The sequence below is a fragment of the Cherax quadricarinatus genome, chromosome 1 (genome assembly GCF_038502225.1).
Source record: "Cherax quadricarinatus isolate ZL_2023a chromosome 1, ASM3850222v1, whole genome shotgun sequence".
NCBI classification, from domain to species: Eukaryota; Metazoa; Arthropoda; class Malacostraca; order Decapoda; family Parastacidae; genus Cherax; species Cherax quadricarinatus.
The window spans coordinates 90164370-90179572 of record NC_091292.1 but is presented as its reverse complement, the minus strand read 5'-3'; the positions used below and the strand labels follow the sequence as shown (position 1 = coordinate 90179572).

General features: G+C 38.3%; 1 long non-coding RNA gene across 2 annotated transcripts in view; it reads right to left on the bottom strand.

Moving 5' to 3' along the window:
• Positions 1 to 15203, bottom strand: part of LOC128685991 (uncharacterized) — a 58110-nt gene that overhangs the window by 34421 nt on the left and 8486 nt on the right. For both annotated transcript variants that reach the window (XR_011391852.1, XR_011391851.1), the window contains exon 3: positions 12292 to 12420. This is a non-coding gene — a long non-coding RNA (uncharacterized lncRNA). The remainder of the gene's footprint in view (positions 1 to 12291; positions 12421 to 15203) is intronic.

Below are 15203 nucleotides of genomic sequence, written 5' to 3'. Positions count from 1 at the left end.
CTAGCATTTTTACAATTGCATCATTAGTGCTTTTATTTTTCCTGAATCCAAATTGGCCGGGGACGAGTATGTTTTGTGACGTTATAAATGAATGCAGTCTCCTGTGCACGAGTTTCTCAAAGAGATTGGATAGCAATGGTAAGTTTGATATTGGCTTATAGTTGTTTACATCTGTAGGGTCATCACCTTTAACTATTGGTGTAACCCTTGCTGTCTTGAGTAGTTTCGGGAAGGTGCTAGTTTCTAGTGACTTGTTAAAAAGTAATGAAATAGCATGCGAAAGGACATGGGCCGCTCGCTTGTACAATAATGGTGGGACATGAGACAGGTTCCCTGAGTTATTTTTAAGTGACTTTATAATCTCAGTGACTTCGGTGGGTTCAGTTGGAACAAGATAGAAGGAATTTGGGAAATTCCCATCTAGATAGTCCCCGGCATGGGCGTTGGTACGTGGGATTTTACTGGCAAGATTAGATCCTATGGTTGAGAAGAAGTCGTTTATCTTGTTAGCTGTTTCAGTGGGATGCAGTGGTGTTTCAATAGGTTTAGTTAAGAAAATATTCTTGTTTTTTTTCAGTTTGTGGGTGCCCAGAATCTGAGAGAGTGTTTTCCAGGTCTTTTTTATGTCTCCTCTTGTGTCAGTGAATCTGCTGGAGTAGTACAGCTGTTTGGCTTTCTTTATTACTTTGGTGAGAACTGATGAATAGTGTTTAAGAATATTTTTATGTATTAAGCCCTGTCTATATTGCTTTTCATATTGGTGTTTCTTATCAATGGATTTCAGAATGCTGCTGGTTAGCCATGGACAACCGAGCCGTTTATTCGTTTGTTGTATAGTCTAAGTAATTTGTTAAGAAAAATGTCTGTCCAATCGTCAGTACCATTGGCCTTGGAGAATTCTGTAGGCCAGTCAACAGTCTCTAGGTCTGCTGTGAACTTCCTTATTGAGGCCTCGTCATGGAGTCTAAACGAAACTTTGTTGTATTCCAGTGGTGGTTTACTAATGTTTGTTAAGAGGAAAGTAGGGTAGTGGTCTGTAGTGCTGTCTGTGATTATCCCTGATTTAAGGGGGGCTAGTATATTGGTCCATATGTGGTCTATTATAGTTGCACTTGTCTCTGTGAGCCTGGTTGGTTTAGTTTTTGTTGGTATGAGAAGTGTGTTGTTCATATTGTTGATGAAATCAGTTACAAGCTGATCATCTAGTAGGCCAAGGTTGATACTGAAGTCTCCAACTAAGAGAAGGTGGTGCTTGTTCATTTATCTGTTAGTTATTAGTGCCTTTAATTTCTCACTGAAATTTGGGATGTTGGTGTGGGGTATCCGGTAAATGGCACCAATTGTTATAGGCGTCTTAAGGTTTTTTACAGTAAAATTAGCAAAAATGTATTCCCCATATTCATCACTAAAGCAAGTGGTGCTAATACAAGATAGTTGGTTAGAGTAATAGATTCCAATACCACCCCCAACTTGGTATGGTCTGCAGTTGTGGATTGCTGTGTATCCTGGTAGAGAGTAGATATTTATTGTGTCCTGCTTAAGCCAGGTCTCAGTAAGAATAATGCAAGAGAAAGGTGTCTTTAGCGACTTAAGGAGTGCCAGGAGATCATCATAGTGTTTGCTTAAGGACCTGATGTTGTAGTTAAGAACTGATAGACTTTTAACACTGCTTAGGATAGTGCTGGCTTGTGATGCTGTGTAATAAAGGCAGTTACTTTCCAGTAGGTTTTGATTGAGTGTTAGATTATGGAGGTTTATATCAGGGTCGACATGATCATTCATCTTCTAGGTTTAAATTGTGGTTATTTATATCCTGAATTGTGTGTTGAGTTCTAGTACTAATATCTGTAGTAGTGGGAAGTTTGGACAAGTATATAGCTAAAGCACTTTGGTCATACAGAGTATAGTCACTAATAAACATAATGAAGTTGATGTTGTCTAAGTATTGTGCTAGAATGAGCTAAAGTACAACTAAGTATAAACTAAAAATATAAAAATACAAATTAAATAGCACCAGACTCTCACTTGTAATTGCACTAAGGTCTAATATAATGAATTTGGTGTTGTCTATGTATTGAGCTAGAATGAGCTAAAGTACAACTAGGTTTAATCTAATAATATAAAAAATAAAATTTTCAAGTGGCACAAGACTCTCACTTGTAATTGCACTAAGGTCTAATATAAGTTGTTAACAAGAACTGGAATATAACTAAATTTAAATTGACAAGACAAAATACACAAGTTAAGGTAGCAAAAGAAAATAAAAAATAATAATATTAAAAAAAAAAGGCAATGACTTGGTTATAATATGATAGTAAGATGGTACACAGGATAATATTAAAGTTGAAGTTTAATATACAAGCTTAAAAATTGGTAACAAAAGGTTAAGAAAAGTACAATAGAATAGGGCAATAATAAAAAAGTATATAACAAAATTGGGTAATAAACTTTACAGATAAAAAGGGCAATAACAAAAAGTTTAAAATAGATTGGGCAATAAAGTATTGGTATAATTGGGCAAGTATAAGAGTGGGTAATTAACTCAAGACTAGAATAATGCAATAATAAGATGAAAAGTTTACAATAAAGTTGTGCACTAAAATATAAAATAAAAATGGGCAATAATAAAAAGTTTACAATAAGGTTGGTCAATATAGTTTTAAGTAAAATTGGGCAATAATAGAGATTTTAAAATAAAATTGGGCGACAGAGTATTTTTTAAAGTAAGGTAGAATAATTGAGGACAAGCTATGGTTAGTTTCAATTAAAATAAGACAGAACAATGAAGTGGTAAGAAGTAAAATAGGAGAGAGATTCTGTAGATATTAAACACAATTAAGACTGAGATAGAATGGTCACTGAATACAACAGTGAAATTCAAAAGTAGTTGGGGTATTAGAGATTATTTGGGGGGAACAAAATTTATGGCATTATAACACTAATGGTGGACAGTGGATATTATCTGCACCTTACTCTGATTCTGTTAGTCCAGCCTCACTTAGGAATGTTTTAAGGTCGTGTTCTGTAGAGATGAAGTATCTCTTCCCAGTGGGCTGTTTCCTAACTGCGATTTTTCCGTCCCTCACAAAGCACTGGTGGATTTTTTGAGCTTAGCGTAATTTTCTTAGCCGATAAAGGAGGTTTTGTCTTGTTTTAGTAAGGCATTCATTGACGTAAACATCAGTTTTCATAGAAATAGATGTTTTTAGTAGGTTGTTTCTTTGTAGGCTAGTTTGGAATTTTAACAGCACTGTTTTTTTACTTGCTTGGTAGCCCATCAGTTTGCAATCCTTTAGGTTATCACTACGTATGTTAAGGCGAAGGTGGTCCTTGATAAGCTGTAGGGTGGTCTCCATGCAGGTTTCTTGGGTGACTGTGGGTGGGAGATGTTTGCTGTTAACTACAACAGTGTAAGATAGCTGTTGTTGGTCATTATGGTCATGGAAGTTGGTTATGACATTGGCAAGTTGTTGGTCCACTCTTGATCTTTCTTCTATAATGTTGGTACTAAGTGGGGTGACTTGGTCTTTTAGTGTGTTAATGGTGTCTAAGGACTGGGTGTGGGTGTTGCTTTGTTGTTCCAGAGTGTCTAGTTTATGTTCTAGAGCAGTAATCTTGCTGAGGTACTGTGCATTGCAAGCTTTTAGTTCCTGCATTTCCCGAGTTAGTTTGGTGATTGTGTGGTTCTGAATCGTAAGGAGTTTAGCTATTTCTGGGTCGGTGATCTTCTTGACATCAAATCCTAGGAAGGAGTTATCTTGGAATGTGGTGGCGGCCATGTTTGTTGTTGTCTGTCGTGTGTTGTGGTGGTGCTGGTGGGTGATGAGGGTTGTGTCCTGGCTGCCAGTACCAGAAGTTTTCCTCGTGGTATTACTGGTCTCACCTTTGATGTTAGGAGTCCTTAGCTGGTTACTGGATCTTCTTCTATTGCTCTGACCCTTGTCCATTGGCTGTGGCTTCGGGTAAATAGTGGGGAATAGTGGTGGTATAGTGGTGGTGGGTTCTGCTTCCATCACCACCACCACTATGTACAGCTTCTCTCAGTGGCCCTTACAAACCCAACACCACCACCACCACCAACACTTACTCTTCACATACATTATGACATATTTTATTCATTCTAGAGTATATATCATGTTTCTGTGTTATTAATATTGTTTATTATATCATATTAGATGAATTGTGATTGACAAATAAGCCTTAGAGATGATATTAGTTATATTGAAGCATAATAAACTCATCTTCTTCTCGCCTCCTAAGTGTCTTCCATACACTAACAAAAGTCAATAAAGGAAAGTGTGATGTTAAATGTTCATTTATCCATTTTATTAGTGCTTTATATTTATTTGTCACTGTTTTCTGTATGTATATCTATATTTAATCTTTAAAAAAAAAATTTTTTTTTAATACTTTTGGCTGTCTGAAACGGATTAATTGATTTCCATTATTTATGGGAAAAATTAATTCGGCTAAATGCAAAATCGGTAAAAGGCAAGCTCTCTGGAATGGATTAATGCCGTTACCCAAAGGTCCACTGTAATTACAATAATAATTATATGTAATAATATTATAAATAATAATTAATATAATAATAATTAATAATAATTAATATTGGTAGTAGGTTGGTAGACAGCAACCACCCAGGGAGGTACTACCGTCCTGCCAAGTGAGTGTAAAATTACAGGTACGTCTTGCTACTTCTACTTACACTTAGGTCACACTACACATACATGTACACGTTTATTTATACACACTCATCTGAGTTTTCTTTGATTTTATCTTAATAGTTCTTGGTCTTATTACTTTTCCTTTTATATCCATGGGGAAGTGGAATAAGAATCTTTCCTCCGTAAGCCATGCGTGTTGTAAAAGTCAACTAAAATGCCGGGAACAATGGGCTAGTAACCCCTTTTCCTGTAAAGATTACTAAAAAGAATAAGAAGAAGAAAATTGTCAAAGTGGGAAGTCTGAATGTGCATGGATGTTGTGCAAATGATAAGAAAGAGATGATTGTGGATGTTATGAATGAGAAGAAACTGGATGTCCTGGCTTTAAGTGAAACAAAGCTGAAGGGGGTGGGAGAGTTTCAATGGACAGGAATAAATGGGATCAGGTCAGGGGTTTCAAATAGAGTTAGAGCTAAAGAAGGAGTAGCAATAATGTTGAAGGATAAGCTATGGCAGGAAAAGAGGGACTACAAATGTATAAATTCAAGGATTATGTGGAGTAAAATAAAGATTGGATGTGAAAAGTGGGTTATAGTAAGAGTGTATGCACCTGGAGAAGAGAGAGAGAGAGATTCTGGGAAATGTTGAGTGAATGCGTGGGGAGTTTTGAATCAAGTGTGAGAGTAATGGTGGTTGGGGATTTCAATGCTAAAGTGGGTAAAAATGTTATGGAGGGAGTAGTAGGTAAATTTGGGGTGCCAGGGGTAAATGTAAATGGGGAGCCTTTAATTGAGCTATGTGTAGAAAGAAATTTGGTAATAAGTAATACATATTTTATGAAAAAGAGGATAAATAAATATACAAGGTATGATGTAGCACGTAATGAAAGTAGTTTGTTAGATTATGTATTGGTGGATAAAAGGTTGATGGGTAGGCTCCAGGATGTACATGTTTATAGAGGGGCAACTGATATATCGGATCATTATTTAGTTGTAGCTACAGTTAGAGTAAGAGGTAGATGGGAAAAGAGGAAGTTGGCAACAACAAGTAAGAGGGAGGTGAAAGTGTATAAACTAAGGGAGGAGGAAGTTCGGGCGAGATATAAGCGACTATTGGCAGAAAGGTGGGCTAGTGCAAAGATGAGTAGTGGGGGGGTTGAAGAGGGTTGGGATAGTTTTAAAAATGCAGTATTAGAATGTGGGGCAGAAGTTTGTGGTTATAGGAGGGTGGGGGCAGGAGGAAAGAGGAGTGATGGGTGGAATGATGAAGTAAAGGGTGTGATAAAAGAGAAAAAGGTAGCTTACGAGAGGTTTTTACAAAGCAGAAGTGTTATAAGAAGAGCAGAGTATATGGAGAGTAAAAGAAAGGTGAAGAGAGTGGTGAGAGAGTGCAAAAGGAGAGCAGATGAAAGAGTGGGAGAGGCACTGTCAAGAAATTTTAATGAAAATAAGAAAAAATTTTGGAGTGAGTTAAACAAGTTAAGAAAGCCTAGGGAAAGTATGGATTTGTCAGTTAAAATCAGAGTAGGGGAGTTAGTAGATGGGGAGAGGGAGGTATTAGGTAGATGGCGAGAATATTTTGAGGAACTTTTAAATGTTAAGGAAGAAAGGGAGGCGGTAATTTCATGCACTGGCCAGGGAGGTATACCATCTTTTAGGAGTGAAGAAGAGCAGAATGTAAGTGTGGTGGAGGTACGTGAGGCATTACGTAGAATGAAAGGGGGTAAAGCAGCTGGAACTGATGGGATCATGACAGAAATGTTAAAAGCAGGGGGGATATAGTGTTGGAGTGGTTGGTACTTTTGTTTAATAAATGTATGAAAGAGGGGAAGGTACCTAGGGATTGGCGGAGAGCATGTATAGTCCCTTTATATAAAGGGAAAGGGGACAAAAGAGATTGTAAAAATTATAGAGGAATAAGTTTACTGAGTATACCAGGAAAAGTATACGGTAGGGTTATAATTGAAAGAATTAGAGGTAAGACAGAATGTAGAATTGCGGACGAGCAAGGAGGCTTCAGAGTGGGTAGGGGATGTGTAGATCAAGTGTTTACATTGAAGCATATATGTGAACAGTATTTAGATAAAGGTAGGGAAGTTTTTATTGCATTTATGGATTTAGAAAAGGCATATGATAGAGTGGATAGAGGAGCAATGTGGCAGATGTTGCAAGTATATGGAATAGGTGGTAAGTTACTAAATGCTGTAAAGAGCTTTTATGAGGATAGTGAGGCTCAGGTTAGGGTGTGTAGAAGAGAGGGAGAATACTTCCCGGTAAAAGTAGGTCTTAGACAGGGATGTGTAATGTCACCATGGTTGTTTAATATATTTATAGATGGGGTTGTAAAAGAAGTAAATGCTAGGGTGTTCGGGAGAGGGGTGGGATTAAATTATGGGGAATCAAATTCAAAATGGGAATTGACACAGTTACTTTTTGCTGATGATACTGTGCTTATGGGAGATTCTAAAGAAAAATTGCAAAGGTTAGTGGATGAGTTTGAGAATGTGTGTAAAGGTAGAAAGTTAAAAGTGAACATAGAAAAGAGTAAGGTGATGAGGGTATCAAATGATTTAGATAAAGAAAAATTGGATATCAAATTGGGGAGGAGGCGTATGGAAGAAGTGAATGTTTTCAGATACTTGGGAGTTGACGTGTCGGCGGATGGATTTATGAAGGATGAGGTTAATCAAAGAATTGATGAGGGAAAAAAGGTGAGTGGTGCGTTGAGGTATATGTGGAGTCAAAAAACGTTATCTATGGAGGCAAAGAAGGGAATGTATGAAAGTATAGTAGTACCAACACTCTTATATGGATGTGAAGCTTGGGTGGTAAATGCAGCAGCGAGGAGACGGTTGGAGGAAGTGGAGATGTCCTGTCTAAGGGCAATGTGTGGTGTAAATATTATGCAGAAAATTCGGAGTGTGGAAATTAGGAGAAGGTGTGGAGTTAATAAAAGCATTAGTCAGAGGGCAGAAGAGGGGTTGTTGAGGTGGTTTGGTCATTTAGAGAGAATGGATCAAAGTAGAATGACATGGAAAGCATATAAATCTATAGGGGAAGGAAAGAGGGGTAGGGGTCGTCCTCGAAAGGGTTGGAAAGAGGGGGTAAAGGAGGTTTTGTGGGTGAGGGGCTTGGACTTCCAGCAAGCGTGCATGAGCGTGTTAGATAGGAGTGAATGGAGACGAATGATACTTGGGACCTGACGATCTGTTGGAGTGTGAGCAGGGTAATATTTAGTGAAGGGATTCAGGGAAACCGGTTATTTTCATATAGTCGGACTTGAGTCCTGGAAATGGGAAGTACAATGCCTGCACTTTAAAGGAGGGGTTTGGGATATTGGCAGTTTGGAGGGATATGTTGTGTATCTCTATACGTATATGCTTCTAAACTGTTGTATTCTGAGCACCTCTGCAAAAGCAGTGATAATGTGTGTGTGTGGTGAAAGTGTTGAATGATGATGAAAGTATTTTCTTTTTGGGGATTTTCTTTCTTTTTTTTTTGGGTCACCCTGCCTCGGTGGGAGACGACCGACTTGTTGAAAAAAAAAAAAAAATAATTCATACATACATACATAATATGTAATAATAATTCAGAATACTGCCACTAGATGGAGCAGCTGATGGCAAAACATCTATTAAGGAGTCCACATGTTTACATCGCCGTGGGAGCAGTTCTCTTGTGCTTGCTTGAATTTTTTTTTAACGTCATTTGGCCAAATTTCTTTTTACTAACCATGGGTCCTAAGAAAATAAGTGCAAAGGACAGTGCTGAGAAGAAAAAGAGGATGATTTCCATGGAATTAAAGCACACTGTATCAGTTAAGTTCAGCGATCAAACAACACAAATTGTACAGTGGAACCACAGATTTCTAACATATCGCTTATTGAACTCTTCGCCTTTCGACCGCTTTTTTCGAACCAACTTTGTCCCTATTATCGAACTCACCCCTTTTTTCGAACCGCCGGGTACCGGACCTGTCCGCCAGCCCACTCTGTCTGCGTCCCCATGCAGGCGCCATGAGCCAGTCTGGCTTTGTTGATGCTTGAATGAAAACTAACCTGCAGTCTCATTTAAACATTTTACGATTAATTCATTGTGTGCTTGTGGACTGTGTGCTTGTGGGACTGTGAAATAAGCTACCGTGGGCCCAAAGAAACTTGCTAGTGGTACCCCTGTGGTAAAGAAAGTGAGAAATACCATATATGTGAAGAAGGAAATAATACAGAAGTATGAGAGTGGTGTGCGACTTGTTGAGCTTGCCAGGATGTATGGGAAAACAAGTCGACCATCGCTTCTATCCTGGCAAAGAAAGAACAAATCAAGGAAGCTGATGTTGTGAAAGGTGTTGATATACTAACCAAGAAAAGACCACAGACAATCGATCACGTTGAGAAGCTGTTGCTGGTGTGGATCAAGGATAAAGAGATGGCAGGTGATAGTGTTTCAGAGATGATTATTTGTAAAAAGGCAAGGAAGTTGCATGCCGATTCAAAGATTAAGGAGATTTGCGCTAAGTGGAATAATGTCCAAATGTTTGTGGAGAAGTACCACCCTGAGCAAGCTGAAACAAGTCATCTTTGCATTAAGTTCAGCGACAGGACCATGTCCCAATTTAGGGAAATCTTAAAGAGGCGCCAGAAACAGAGGATTGTGGACAGATATTTTGTGAGACAAGGGTCCAGTGACTCTAAAGCTGGTCCTAGTGGCATTAAAAAACAGAGAGGGGAAGTAACCCCAGAGAGGGCTTTGATACCTAAAGTCCTTATGGAGGGGGATTCCCTATCCAACTCCCTCTCTCCTCCTCCCTATCTTCCAGATGCCATCACCAATCTTCAATAGAGGTAAGTAAAAATGTTATTTCATATGTTTATTTAAATTTATTAATAACTGTACACTATATTTGTTGTGTGTATGTAAAACTATAATGTAATACTATTTATAAAATGTATTTTTTTGTGAATATTTTTGGGTTTTGGGAATGGATTAATTGTATTTCCATTATTTCTTATGGGAAATATTGCTTCACCTTTCAAACTTTTCGACTTTAGACCTAGCTCCTGGAACGGATTAAGTTCGAAATTTGAGGTTCCACTGTACAGTGGACCCCCGACATTCAATGGCATCGACATTATATAAATCTGACATTCAATGCATTTTAACGCAAAAATTTCGCCTCGACATTCGATGGAAAACACGACATTCGATACGATTCGTACGAGACATGTCCACGTGTGTGCCAGTGTTTACAAGCCAGCCAGTGTGCGCGCATCTAAGGATACATTCAGTACATTCCACATTATCCATATTATCACTGTTTTTGGTGCTTGTTTCTGCAAAATAAGTAACCATGGGCCCCAAGAAAGCTTCTCGTGCCAACCCTTCGAGAAAAAAGGTGCTAATGACTATTGAAATGAAGAAAGAGATAATTGCAAAGTACGAAAGTGGAGTGCGTGTGTCGGAGTGCATGATGATTTGGTAAAGAAATTGCCTGCAACTAGTGGTGATGTGAGTGAAGTTAAAGCCAGCAAAGGTTGGTTTGAAAGATTTAAGAATCGTAGTGGCATACACAGTGTGGTAAGGCATGGTGAGGCTGCCAGTTCAAGTCCTAATGGAAGGGGATTCCCCTTCTAAACACTAACACCATCCACACTCTCCCCTCCTCCCATCCCATCAATCATCAACAGATCTTCATTAAAGGTAAGTGTCAATTATTCTATCATTAATCTATTGTTATTGTTGTTATTGTAATTATTCTATTGCATTAAACTTAATATTTCATGTGGTAAATTTTTTTTTTTTTCATACTTTTGAGTGTCTTGCACGGATTAATTTTATTTCCATTATTTATTATGGGGAAAATTAATTCGACTTTCGATATTTTCGACATTCGATAGCTCTCAGGAATGGATTAGTATCAAATGTCGAGGGTCCACTGCATCAGTTAAGTTCAGTGATTAAACAAAACAAATTGTATCAGTTAAGTTCAGTGATAAAGTGTAGCAAGTTAGTTAAGGACGCCGTCGGGCAAAATTCGTAACTCGTTTATTTACCATCCGATTTTCTCCAGTTTTGGTGCACAAGACAAAGTGTTTTCACTCTTTCTTGAAAATATTTATAAAAAATATACCTCAAACAACAACTGAGAAAAGACTGATTTACTGAAAATGCCCTTGGGACAGAAGTCATTCTTATATGGGGCTACATAAGGTTGTTTGGACACTTGGTGCCGAGAGAACAATGCTAATACTTATTCTGACCGATCGATTTCCTCTAAAATACCTTATCGTTATTTCACAAAAAAATAAAGTTTGTTAGTTTCTGGAATACTGCAAAAAAATCTGCCCTTTACTCCCACATAACTCCCAAAGTATTTGGAATATTTCCAAAACTCATCGGTGGAAATAAGAGAAATCATTATTCTACAATTTCTGTGAATATTATTCCATTTAATTAAGTAATAAAGGAATGATGATGGACTTTAGGCGAATAAGTTACTTCCGAGATATCGGCCGGGATCTCCGGCCGGTCCCCGTCTCAAAAAAAAAAAAAAAATCGCGAAAATCGCGTTTGTTTGGGTGTATTTCTTAGTAAACTGATGTTCTAGCGCAGTTAGCCTCTTCAAAACACCGTTTTCTCTTACTCAGAGACTAAAGAATACGACATGGAGAGGAATAACTCAATATTGATCGAAATATTCCCGATAATCTTTCGTCATATTATGGCCTATTTTATTCAGTCTAGAGTATATAACATGTTTGCATGTTATTTATAGTGTTTATTATATCATATTAGATCAATTCTGATAAATAAGCTGTAGAGTTGATATATAAGCTGATATAAGCGTAATAATGAGTGATTTCTCCTGGCGCGGCAACCCTTCCGCGCATCATGATATGATTAATGACTGTTGCTAAATCTAGGGAAAAGCTCCGCCTTCAGTTTTATGATGCCAAGTAGTCAGTTATTATATTAGAAAGTATAATGCAAGAAAAAGCGATAAAAAACAAGGAAAAATTTCCAAAATATATATATAAATGACTATAATATAAATGACTATAATTTCTTGTAGAAACGTCGTAGAACATTCATTCTGGTACCATTGTGTTGCCAAAGAGTTGAGCTATTTTTCAGTACATATAACTCAATTTCCATATTTTTCCGATTTTTGGGTGAACACGCGCGGAAAATTGCCCTACGGCCCCCCCTTAAGCGATTGACAGAAAAAGGACGAAACGCAGACGTTGCCGCCACTTCCACCACCATCATCACTTGTCATATTATAGCCTATTTTATTTATTCTAGAGTATGTATCATGTTTCTCTGTTAATTATATTGTTTATTATGTCATATTAGATGAATTGTGATAGGTAAATAAGCCGTAGAGTTGATATTAGCTTATAATGAAATATTTTGTCCTGCCGCTGGGACGGATTAATGGCATTTCAAATAATTTAAATAAGGAAGACTTATTTGATATATGAGCAAATTGAATTACGAGCTAGGTCACGGAATGGATTAAACTTGTAAGTCAAGGTTCCACTGTATATGTATCAATTGCAGTCAGTAAATATAAGAACTAGATTAATCAAGGCAATATATACATAATGAAATCCAACATTTCTCACCTGTGTGTGCTGTTGTTGGTTATCTGGAGCCCAAAGGCCTTGAAGCATCTGGGCATCCATTGTCTCAGTGACCAGCACAATTTTCTCGTTTACTAAGCACCCTACCTCATCAATAACTTAGATGACAATCTGTAAAAAAAAATAGTGAATACCCATTATGTAAACTTCAACAGTAGCTAATCAATTGTTAATCAATTTGTCCTCTTTGAAGTGACCTTTAATTTTATTATTAATTATTAAATCTAATGATTTTCCCACCACACGTACTGAGGTCAGGTAAATTGGTCAGTATAATAATAAGTTAAGGACCTACCTCCTACAGAATACCAATTTGAAATATATTTATTATTTATTATCACACTGGCCGATTCCCACCAAGGCAGGGTGGCCCGAAAAAGAAAAACTTTCACCATCATTCACTCCATCACTGTCTTGCCAGAAGGGTGCTTTACACTATAGTTTTTAAACTGCAGCATTAACATCCCTCCTTCAGAGTGCAGGCACTGTACTTCCCATCTCCAGGACTCAAGTCCGGCCTGCCGGTTTCACTGAACCCCTTCATAAATGTTACTTTGCTCACACTCCAACAGCACGTCAAGTATTAAAAACCATTTGTCTCCATTCACTCCTATCAAACACGCTCACGCATGCCTGCTGGAAGTCCAAGCCCCTCGCACACAAAACCTCCTTTACCCCCTCCCTCCAACCTTTCCTAGGCTGACCCCTACCCCTCCTTCCTTCCACTACAGACTGATACACTCTTGAATTCACTCTGTTTCGCTCCATTCTCTCTACATGTCCGAACCACCTCAACAACCCTTCCTCAGCCCTCTGGACAACAGTTTTGGTAATCCCACACCTCCTAACTTCCAAACTACGAATTCTCTGCATTATATTCACACCACACATTGCCCTCAGACATGACATCTCCACTGCCTCCAGCCTTCTCCTCGCTGCAACATTCATCACCTATGCTGCACACCCATATAAGAGCGTTGGTAAAATTATACTCTCATACATTCCCCTCTTTGCCTCCAAGGACAAAGTTCTTTGTCTCCACAGACTCCTAAGTGCACCACTCACCCTTTTCCCCTCATCAATTCTATGATTCACCTCATCTTTTATAGACCCATCCACTGACACGTCCACTCCCAAATATCTGAATACATTCACCTCCTCCATACTCTCTCCCTCCAATCTGATATCCAATCTTTCATCACCTAATCTTTTTGTTATCCTCATAACCTTACTCTTTCCTGTATTCACTTTTAATTTTCTTATTTTGCACACCCTACCAAATTCATCCACCAATCTCTGCAACTTCTCTTCAGAATCTCCCAAGAGCAGTGTCATCAGCCAAGAGCAACTGTGACAACTCCCACTTTATGTGTGATTCTTTATCTTTTAACTCCACGCCTCTTGCCAAGACCCTCGCATTTACTTCTCTTACAACCCCATCTATAAATATATTAAACAACCATGGTGACATCACACATCCTTGTCTAAGGCCTACTTTTACTGGGAAATAATTTCCCTCTTTCCTACATACTCTAACTTGAGCCTCACTATCCTCGTAAAAACTCTTCACTGCTTTCAGCAACCTACCTCCTACACCATACACCTGCAACATCTGCCACATTGCCCCCCTATTCACCCTGTCATACGCCTTTTCCAAATCCATAAATGCCACAAAGACCTCTTTAGCCTTATCTAAATACTGTTCACTTATATGTTTCACTGTAAACACCTGGTCCACACACCCCCTACCTTTCCTAAAGCCTCCTTGTTCATCTGCTATCCTATTCTCCGTCTTACTCTTAATTCTTTCAACAATAACTCAACCATACACTTTACCAGGTATACTCAACAGACTTATCCCCCTATAATTTTTGCACTCTCTTTTGTCCCCTTTGCCTTTATACAAAGGAACTATGCATGCTCTCTGCCAATCCCTAGGTACCTTACCCTCTTCCATACATTTATTAAATAATTGCACCAACCACTCTAAAACTATATCCCAACCTGCTTTTAACATTTCTATCTTTATCCCATCAATTCCGGCTGCCTTACCCCCTTTCATTTTACCTACTGCCTCACGAACTTCCCCCACACTCACAACTGGCTCTTCCTCACTCCTACAAGATGTTATTCCTCCTTGCCCTATACACGAAATCACAGCTTCCCTATCTTCATCAACATTTAACAATTCCTCAAAATATTCCCTCCATCTTCCCAATACCTCTAACTCTCCATTTAATAACTCTCCTCTCCTATTTTTAACTGACAAATCTATTTGTTCTCTAGGCTTCCCTAACTTGTTAATATCACTCCAAAACTTTTTCTTATTTTCAACAAAATTTGTTGATAACATCTCACCCACTCTCTCATTTGCTCTCTTTTTACATTGCTTCACCACTCTCTTAACCTCTCTCTTTTTCTCCATATACTCTTCCCTCCTTGCATCACTTCTACTTTGTAAAAACTTCTCATATGCTAACTTTTTCTCCCTTACTACCCTCTTTACATCATCATTCCACCAATCGCTTCTCTTCCCTCCCGCACCCACTTTCCTGTAACCACAAACTTCTGCTGAACACTAACACTACATTTTTAAACCTACCCCATACCTCTTCGACCCCATTGCCTATGCTCTCATTAGCCCATCTATCCTCCAATACATTCACCCCCTCCATACTCTCTCCCTCCAATCTAATATCCAATCTTTCATATATTAAACAACCACTGTGACATCACACATCCTTGTCTAAGGCCTACTTTTACTGGGAAATAATCTCCCTCTTTCCTACATACTGTAACTTGAGCCTCACTATCCTCGTAAAAACTCTTCACTGCCTTCAGTAACCTACCTCCTATACCATACATCTGCAACATCTGCCACATTGCCCCCCTAT